Below are 10,580 nucleotides of genomic sequence, written 5' to 3'. Positions count from 1 at the left end.
TGCCTGGAAAAATGTATGCAAACCGAAAAGGTTTGGGGGTTTAGGCCTGAAAAATCTTCATCAGCAGAACAAATGTCTCCTGATGAAATTCTCTGTAAAAGCACTACTACCAGACCAAACGCCTTGACTAGATTGGATCGCCCTGCAACACCCTAATGCTCTCATCGCTCCACAAAAAAGTCGGTCCTTCCTCTGTCGTACTATCAACCAACAACTGTTGGGGAACGCAGTATTTCAAAAAAATTCCTACGATCACGCAAGATCTATCTAGGAGATGCGTAACAACAAGCGGGGAGAGTGTGTCCACGTACCCTCATAGACCGAAAGCGGAAGCGTTTAGTAACGCGGTTGATGTAGTCAAACGTCTTCGCAATCCAACCGATCCAAGCACACATTCAGCTCGATGACGTCCCTCGATTTCTTGATCCAGTTGAGGACGAGGGAGAGTTCCGTCAGCACGACGGCGTGGCGATGGTGATGATGAAGTTACCGGCACAGGGCTCCGCCTAAGCACTACGACGATATGACCGAGGTGTGTAACTGTGGAGGGGGGCACCGCACACGGCTAAGAGAAGACCTGGTGTGCCTTTGGGGTGCCCCCTGCCCACGTATATAAAGGAGGAAGGGAGAGAGGCCAGCCCTCCTAGGGGCGCGCCAAGTGTAGGGAGTCCTACAAGGACTCCCAAGTCCTAGTAGAATTCTCTTTCCTTTTCGGAGTAGGAAAGAAGGAAAGGAGGGAGAGGAGAAGGAAAGGGGGGGGGGGCGCCCCCACCCCTTGTCCAATTCGGTTTGGGCAGGGGAGCCGCGCGCCACTCCATGGCCCTTCTTCCCTCTCTCCACTAAAGCCCAATAAGGCCCATTAACTTCCCCTGGCGAATTCCCGTAACTCTCTGGTACTCCGAAAAATACCCGAATCACTCGGAACCATTCCGATGTCCGAATATAGCCTTCCAATATATCGATCTTAACCTCTTGACCATTTCGATACTCCTCGTCATGTCCGTGATCTCATCCGGGACTCCGAACAAACTTCGGTCATCGAATCACATAACTCATAATACAAATCGTCATCGAACGTCAAGCGTGCGGACCCTACGGGTTCGAGAACTATGTAGACATGACCAAGACACATCTCCGGTCAATAACCAATAGCGGAACCTAGATGCTCATATTGGCTCCTACATATTCTACGAAGATCTTTATCGGTCAAACCACATAGCAACATACATCATTCCCTTTGTCATCGGTATGTTACTTGCCCGAGATTTGATCGTCGGTATCATCATACCTAGTTCAATCTCGTTACCGGCAAGTCTCTTTACTCGTTCCGTAATGCATCATCCGTAACTAACTCATTAGTCACATTGCTTGCAAGGCTCATAGTGATGTGCATTACCGAGAGGGCCCAGAGATACCTCTCCGATACACGGAGTGACAAATCCTAATCTTGATCTATGCCAACTCAATAAACACCATCGGAGACACCTGTAGAGCATCTTTATAATCACCCAGTTACGTTGTGACGTTTGATAGCACACAAGGTGTTCCTCCGGTATTTGGGAGTTGCATAATCTCATAGTCAGAGGAACATGTATAAGTCATGAAGAAGGCAATAGCAATAAAACTAAACGATCATTTATGCTAAGCTAGCAGATGGGTCTTGTCCATCACATCATTCTCCTAATGATGTGATCCCGTTCATCAAATGACAACACATGTCTATGGTTAGGAAACTTAACCATCTTTGATTAACGAGCTAGTCAAGTAGAGGCATACTAGGAACACTCTGTTTTGTCTATGTATTCACACATGTATCAAGTTTCCGGTTAATACAATTCTAGCATGAATAATAAACATTTATCATGATATAAGGAAATATAAATAACAACTTTATTATTGCCTCTAGGGAATATTTCCTTCAGTCTCCCACTTGCACTAGAGTCAATAATCTAGTTCACATTGCCATGTGATTTAACGCCAATAGTTCACATCACCATGCGACCAACACCCAAAGGGTTTACTAGAGTCAATAATCTAGTTCACATCGCCATGTGATTAACACCCAAAGAGTACTAAGGTGTGATCATGTTTTGCTTGTGAGAGAAGTTTAGTCAATGGGTCTGTCACATTCAAGGTTGTCAGAATCATGATTCTGTTATACGATTCTACGACTTTACGATCCAAACGACCCCTATGATTCTACAATTTTAGTTCATAGAATCTACGTTTCTACGATACTCATAGTGAAGATTCTATGATTTGCGATCCTGCCATCGGAGCACCGATCCGATTCAAAATCGCGATTCTGACAACCTTGGTCACATTCAGAGCCATATGTAAGCTTGCATCGACGTAACTCTTTAAGACGAACTCTTTATCACCTCCATAACCGAGAAATATCTCCTTAGTCTTCTAAGGATATTTTTGACTGCTGTCCAGTGATCCACTCCTAGATCAATGTCGTACCCCCTTGCCAAACTCATGGCAAGGTACACAATAGGTTTGGTACACAACATAGCATACTTTATAGAACCTATGGCTGAGGCATAGGGAATAACTTGCATTCTCTTTCTATTTTTCTGCCGTGATCGTGTTTTGAGTCTTACTCAACTTTACACCTTGCAATATAGGCAAGAACTCCTTCTTTGACTGTTCCATTTTGAACTACTTTAAAATCTTGTCAATGTATGTACTCATTGAAAAATCTTATCAAGCGTCTTGATCTATCTCTATAGATCTTGATGCCCAATATGTAAGCAGCTTTACCGAGGTCTTTCTTTGAAAAACTCCTTTCAAACACTCTTTTATGCTTTCCAGAAAATTCTACATCATTTCCGATCAACAATATGTCATTCACATATACTTATCAGAAAGGCTGTAGTGCTCCCACTCACTTTCTTGTAAATACAGGCTTCACCGCAAGTCTGTATAAAACTATATGCTTTGATCAACTCATCAAAGCGTATATTCCAACTCCGAGATTCTTGCAGCAGTCCATAGATGGATCGCTGGAGCTTGCACACTTTGTTAGCACCTTTAGGATTGAGAAAACCTTCTGGTTGCATCATATACAACTCTTTAATAAATCCATTAAGGAATACAGTTCTGACATCCATTTGCCAGATTTCATAAAATGTGGCAATTGATAACATGATTCAGACAGACTTTAAGCATTGATACGAGTGAGAAAAATCTCATCGTAGTCAACACCTTGAACTTGTCGAACACCTTTTGTGACAATTCGAGCTTTCTAGATAGTAACACTACTATCAGCGTCCGTCTTCCTTTTGAAAGATCCATTTATTCTCAATGGCTCGCCGATCATCGGGTAATTCAATCAAAGTCCATACTTTGTTCTCATACATGGATCCCATCTCATATTTCATGGCCTCAAGCCATTTCGTGGGATCTGGGCTCATCATCACTTCCTCATAGTTCGTAGGTTCGTCATGGTCTAGTAATATGACTTCCAGAACAGGATTACCATACCACTTTGGTGCGGAACGTAATCTGGTTGACCTATGAGGTTCGGTAGTAAGTTGATTTGAAGTTTCATGATCATCATCATTAACTTCCTCACTAATTGGTGTAGGAATCACTGGAACTGATTTTTGTGATGAACTACTTTCCAATTCGGGAGAAGGTACAATTGCCTCATCAAGTTCTACTTTCCTCCCACTCACTTCTTTCAAGAGAAACTCCTTCTCTAGAAAGGATCCATTCTTAGCAACAAAGATCTTGCCTTAGGATCTGTGATAGAAGGTATACCCAACAATTTCTTTTGGGCATCCTATGAAGACACACTTCTCCGATTTGGGTTCGAGCTTATTAGGATGAAACTTTTTCACATAAGCATCACAATCCCAAACTTTAAGAAACGACAGCTTAGGTTTCTTGCTAAACCATAGTTCATACGGTGTCGTCTCAACGAATTAGACGGTGCCCTATTTAACATGAATGCAACTGTCTCTAATGCATAACCCCAAAACGATAGTGGTAAATCAGTAAGAGACATCATAGATCGCACCATATCCAATATAGTACGGTGATACGTCTCCAACGTATCTATAATTTTTGATAGTTCCATGCTGTTTTATTATCAATCTTGGATGTTTTATAATCATTTTATATCATTTTTGGGTACTAACCTATTGACATAGTGCCAAGTGCCAGTTGTTGTTTTTCCATATTTTTTACACCGCAGAAAATCAATATCAAACGGAGTCCAAATGCCACAAAACTATACGGAGATTTTTTATGGGCCAGAAGGAAGGCAATGGGCCCTGGTTGCACCTGGGAGGTGTCCCGAGGGGGGCACAACCCACCAGGGCGCGCCAGGAGGTCCAGGCGCGCCCTGGTGGGTTGTGCCCACCTCGGGTGCCCCCCGGACCGCCTCTTTGCTCTATAAATACCACAATATTCTAGAAACCCGAAAGGCATCGACGAAATATTCATCCAGCCGCCGCAGAGTCCAGAACCACCAGATCTAATCTAGACACCATCTTAGATGGGGTTCAACACCTCCATTGGTGCCTCTCCGATGATGCGTGAGTAGTTCTTTGTAGACCTTCGGGTCCGTAGTTAGTAGCTAGATGGCTTTCTCTCTCTCACTGAATTCTCAATACAATGGTCTCTTGGAGATCCATATGATGTAACTCTTTTGCGGTGTGTTTGTTGTGATCTGATGAACTTCGAGTTTATGATCAGTCATATCTTTTTATATCCATAAAAGTTATTTGAGTTTCTTTGATCTCTTATAGCCTCGTATTTCTTCTCCGATATTTGGGTTTTGTTTGGCCAACTTGATCTATTTATCTTGCAATGGGAAGAGGTGCCCGGTAGTGGGTTCGATCTTACGGTGCTTGATCCTAGTGACAGAAAGGGAACCGATCGATACGTATGTATCGTTGCTACTAAGGATAAAAAGACGAGATTTATATCTTCCGCCATATAGATAAACGGATCTTGTCTACATCATGCTGGATAGCGGTCGATGTGTGGAGTAATAGTAGTAGATGCAGGCAGAAGTCGGTCTACTAATCTTGGACGTGGTGCCTATGTCATGATCATTGCCTGGAGATCATCATAATTATTTGAGGTTCTATCAATTGCCCAACAGTAATTTGTTTATCCACTGTTTGCTATTTTTCTCAAGAGAAGCCACTAGTGAAACCTACAGCCCCCGGGTCTCCTTTCTCATATATTTGCCTTGCGATCTACTTTCCCTTTGCATTTTTATTGAGATCTATTAAACCAAACATACAAAAATACCTTGTCGCGTTTTATCTTTATTTATTTTATTTGGCGTTCGATCTATCAATCTACTATAATTTACCTCACATCCGTTTGCCTATCTTGAGGCGCCATACCCCGGAAGGGATTGACAACCCCTTTAACACGTTGGGTTGCGAGGTGTTGTTATTTGTGTGCAGGTGTTGCTTACGTTGTGTTGCTTGGTTCTCCTACTGGTTGGATACCTTGGTTTCATAACTGAGGGAAATACCTACCATCGCTGTGCTACATCATCCCTCCCTCTCCAGGGAAATACCGACGTAGTTCCAGCTACCATCAAGGAGAATTTCTGGCGCCATTGCCGGGGAGGATCTTCATCATAACCAGGTTCCTAATCACAAATCTCATCTCCTTCCAATTTACATTATTCGCCATTTACCTTTCGTTTCCCCCCCCACTACACAAAAATTTGCCATTTTATTTGCCTCTCTTTTTCCGTTCGCCGTTTTCTTGCCGGATCTATTTTTGAGTGCAATCTTGTTTTGTGGTCATCATGACTCAAGAGAACACCAAGTTATGTGATTTCTCAAATACCAACAACAATGATTTTATTGGCACTCCGCTTGCTCCTCCCACCACTAGTGCGGAGACTTGTGATATTAATACTGCTTTGCTAAATCTTGTTATGAAAGACCAATTTTCTGGTACTCCTAATGAGGATGCCACGTCCCATCGTAATACCTTCGTGGAATTATGCGATATGCAAAAGAAAAAAGATGTGGACAATGATGTGGTCAAGATGAAATTATTTCCATTCTCTTTGCGTGATTATGCAAAAATTTGGTTCTCTTCTTTGCCTCGTAATAGTATTGATTCTTGGAATAAGTGCAAAGATGCTTTTATCACTAAGTATTTTCCTCCCGCAAAAATTATTTCCCTTAGAACCCAGATCATGAATTTCAAGCAACTTGAAAATGAGCATGTTGCGCAATCTTGGGAAAGGATGAAAATGATGCTAAGGAATTGCCCAATTCATGAGTTAAATCTTTGGATGATCATACAAATTTTTTATGTGGGATTGAATTTTGTTTCTCATAATCTTTTAGATTCCGCCGCGGGTGTTACTTTTATGGAAATTACTTTGGGTGAAGCCACCAAATTTCTTGATAATATTATGGCAAATTACTCGCAATGGCATACCGAAAGAGCTCCTACTAGTAAAAAGTTAATTCGGTTGAAGAAATTTCTTCTTTGAGTGAAAAAGTTGATGCTCTTGTGAAATTGGTTGCTAGTAGAAGTGCTCCTATTGATCTTAATGATATGCCTTTATCTACTTTGATTGAGCAAAATAGTGATGCCATAGACGTGAATTTTATCTCTCGAAATAATTTCAACAACAATGCTTATAGAGGTAATTTTAATCCTAGGCCTTTTCCTAGCAATTCCTCTAACAATTATGGTACTTCCTATGGAAATCAATCTTATAATAATAATAGGAACACCTATGATCTTGAGAATAATATTAAAGAATTTATCAATACACAAAAAGTTTTCAACACTTCCATAGAAGAAAAGTTGAGTAAGATTGATGATTTGTCTAGAAGTGTTGATAGAATTGCTCATGATGTGGAAAATCTCAAGATGAAAATTTTTGTGCCTAAAGTAGATGAATCAATTAAAGCTCTTTATGTTTCTATGGATGAAAGTAAGAAAAGAACTGCTATGCTTAGAGCTAAAAGAGAATTTTTAGAAAAAGCTTTTTCTAGTGATTATTCTTGCAAAAGTGATGAAGATATTAAAAAGATTGGTGTTTCTTCTATTAATTCCTTGTTTATTAAAGTTAAGAATGATTAAAAAGGGACTGGAGAATAGTCAACTTTAGGTAGAAGGCGTCCCAATATTTCGGAGGGTGAAAATCTTGTTGAGAAAATTGATGAAAGTGGGTTTGGAGAGGTCAAAACTTTAGCTAGTGATGTGCCCACTCTTTTGGATTACAAAGACTTTAATTATGATAGTTGCTCTTTGATTGATTGTATTTCTTTGTTGCAATCCGTGATAAATTCACCCCATGCTTATGAACAAAATAAAGCTTTTACTAAACATATTGTTGATGCTATGATGAAAGCTTTGGAAGAAAATTGGAATTAGAAGTTTCAATCCCTAGAAAATTGCATGATGAATGGGAACCTACTATCAAAGTCAAGATTAAAAATTATGAGTGTTTTTCTTTGTGTGACTTGGGTGCTAGTGTTTCCACAATTCCGAAATCTTTATGTGATGTGCTTGGTCTTACCAATCTTGAAGTATGTTCCTTGAATTTGCACTTGGCGGATTCTACTATTAAAAAGCTTATGAGAAGATTAATGATGTTCTTATTCTTGCAAATAGGAATTATGTGCCCATATATTTTATTGTTCTTAATATTGATTGCAATCCGTCTTGTCTAATTATTCTTGGTAGACCGTTTTACGCACTATCGGTGCCGTGATTGATATGAAAGAAGGCAACATTAAGTTCCAATTTCCTTTGAGGAAAGGTATGAACATTTTCCTAAAACAAAAATCAGGCCACCTTATGAATCAATCATGAGGGCATCTTATGGATCTCGAACCAAAGATGACAAAACTTAGATCCTTGCTTTATGCCTAGCTAAGGGCGTAAAACTATAGCGCTTGTTGGGAGGCAACCCAATGAATAAAATTCATTTTTGCCTTTTGCTTTCTATTCTTGAGTGTTAGCACAATTATGCTACTGTTATGATTGTGTTTTTTATGTTTTAATTAGTGTTTGTGCAAGTAAAGCCTTTAGGATCTTCTTGGGCAATAGTTGTTTGATCTTGCTGAAAAAACAGAAATGTTTACTCTCACGAAATTAATTTTCATGTTTTACTAGAGAACGATAAAATACCCATTCCAATTGTAGTAGATCAATATACAAATTTCTCAGGCCGTCCTAATTTGGCATAATTTTTGGAGTTACAGAAGTATTCGAAGTAGTCAGATTGCTACAGATTGTTCTGTTTTCTTTGTGTTGTGTGCTTATTTTGATGGTTCTATGGTTTTCTTTGATGAGTTTTTGCCATAGAAAAGTTGATATACAATAGATATAATACAAAAACAAAATATGAATTGGTTTGATACAACACTTATAGTAGTGGTTTATTATTCTTATACTAACGGATCCCACGAAGATTTTTGTTGAGTTTTGTGTGATTGAAGTTTTCAAGTTTTGGGTTATCTTACGATGGATGAAGGAAGGATGTAAGAGCCTAAGATTGGAGATGCCCCGGAATACCAAGATATTATCCAAGAATGAGCAACCAACTAAGCTTGGGGATGCCCCCGAGTGGCATCCACGCTTTCTTCCAACAACTATCGGCATTTTACTCGAGACTATATTTTTATTTGTCACATGATATGTGTTTTGCTTGGAGCGTCTTGTATGATATGTGTCTTTGCTTGTTTTATTTTGTGTTTTAAGTCATCAATCCTTGCTGGACACACCTATTTGAGAGACCAAAATATATCATGACTTGTTAGAATTGCTCTCTGATACGTCCATTTTGCATCATGCTTTTCTATCGATATTTATTGCATTATGGGCTGTTATTTCACATTATGTCACAATACTTATGGCTATTCTCTCTTATTTTACAAGGTTTACATAAGGAGGGAGAATGCCGGCAGCTGGAATTCTGGGCTGGAAAAGGAACAAATATTAGGGACCTATTCTGCACAACTCCGAAAGTCCCGAAACTCCATGGAATACCTTATAATAAATAATGAAAAATCCTCGCCAAAGATGAAGACCAGGGGGCCCACACCCTGTCCACAAGGGTGGGGGACGCCCCCACCCTAGGGCGCGCCCCCTACCTCATGGGCCCCCTGGTGGCTCTCCGATGACCATCTTCTGCTATATGAAGTCTTTCGTCAAGAAAAAAACCAGAAGCAACCTTTCGGGATGAAACTCCGCCGCCACAAGGCGGAACCTTGGCGGAACCAATCTAGGGCTCCGGCAGAGCTGTTCTGCCGGGGAAACTTCCCTCCCAGAGGGGGAAATCATCGCCATCGTCATAACCAACGCTCCTCTCATTGGGAGAGGGCAATCTCCATCAACATCTTCATCAGCATCATATCATCTAAAAACCCTAGTTCATCTCTTGTATCCAATTCTTGTCTCCAAGTCCGGGATTGGTGCTAGTAGGTTGCTAGTAGTGTTAATTACTCCTTGTAGTTGATGCTAGTTGGTTTAATTGGTGGAAGATCATATGTTCAGATCCTTTATGCATATTATTACCCCTCTGATTATGAACATGAATATTCTTTGTGAGTATTTACGTTTGTTCCTAAGGACAAGGGATAACTCTTGCTATTAGTAGTCATGTGAATTTGGTATTCGTTCGATTTTTTGATGAGATGTATGTTGTCTAGCCTCTAGTGGTGTCATGTGAACGTCGACTACATAACACTTCACCATTATTTGGGCCTAGAGGAAGGCATTGGGAAGTAATAAGTAGATGATGGGTTTCTAGAGTGACAGAAGCTTAAACCCTAGTTTATGCGTTGCTTCATAAGGGGCTGATTTGGATCCATATGTTTCATGCTATGGTTAGGTTTACCTTAATACTTTTGTTGTAGTTGCGGATGCTTCTAATAGAGGTTAATCATAAGTGGGATGCTTGTTCAAGTAAGAACAGCACCCAAGCACCAGTCCACCCACATGTCAAATTATCAAAGTACCGAACGCGAATCATATGAACGTGATGAAAACTAGCTTGACGATATTCCCATGTGTCCTCGGGAGCGCTTTTCCTTATATAAGAGTTTGTCCAGGCTTGTCCTTTGCTACAAAAAGGATTGGGCCACCTTGCTGCACTTTATTTACTTTTTTTTACTTGTTGCTCGTTACAAATTATCTTATCACAAAACTATCTGTTACCACTTATTTCAGTACTTGCAGAGAATTCCTTGCTGAAAACCGCTTATCATTTCCTTCTGCTCCTTGTTGGGTTCGACACTCTTACTTATCGAAAGGACTACGATAGATCCCCTATACTTGTGGGTCATCAAGAATCTTTTCTGGCGCCGTTATCGGGGAGTGAAGCGCCTTTGGTAGGTGGAATTTGGTAAGAAAAAATTTATATAGTGTGCTGAAATTTACTGTCACTTGTTACTATGGAAAGTAATCCTCTGAGGGGCTTGTTCGGGGTATCTTCACCCCGACCAATAGAGCAAAGAGTTTCTCCTCAACCTACTGAACCTATTGAAAATGAAATTCCTTATGAGTATCCTTCGGGTATGATAGAAAAACTGCTAGCTTATCCTTTTACAGGAGATGGAACAAAGCAT

This window comes from Triticum urartu, chromosome 4 (assembly GCF_003073215.2).
Source record: "Triticum urartu cultivar G1812 chromosome 4, Tu2.1, whole genome shotgun sequence".
Taxonomy (NCBI): Eukaryota; Viridiplantae; Streptophyta; class Magnoliopsida; order Poales; family Poaceae; genus Triticum; species Triticum urartu.
This window is presented reverse-complemented; position numbering follows the sequence as displayed.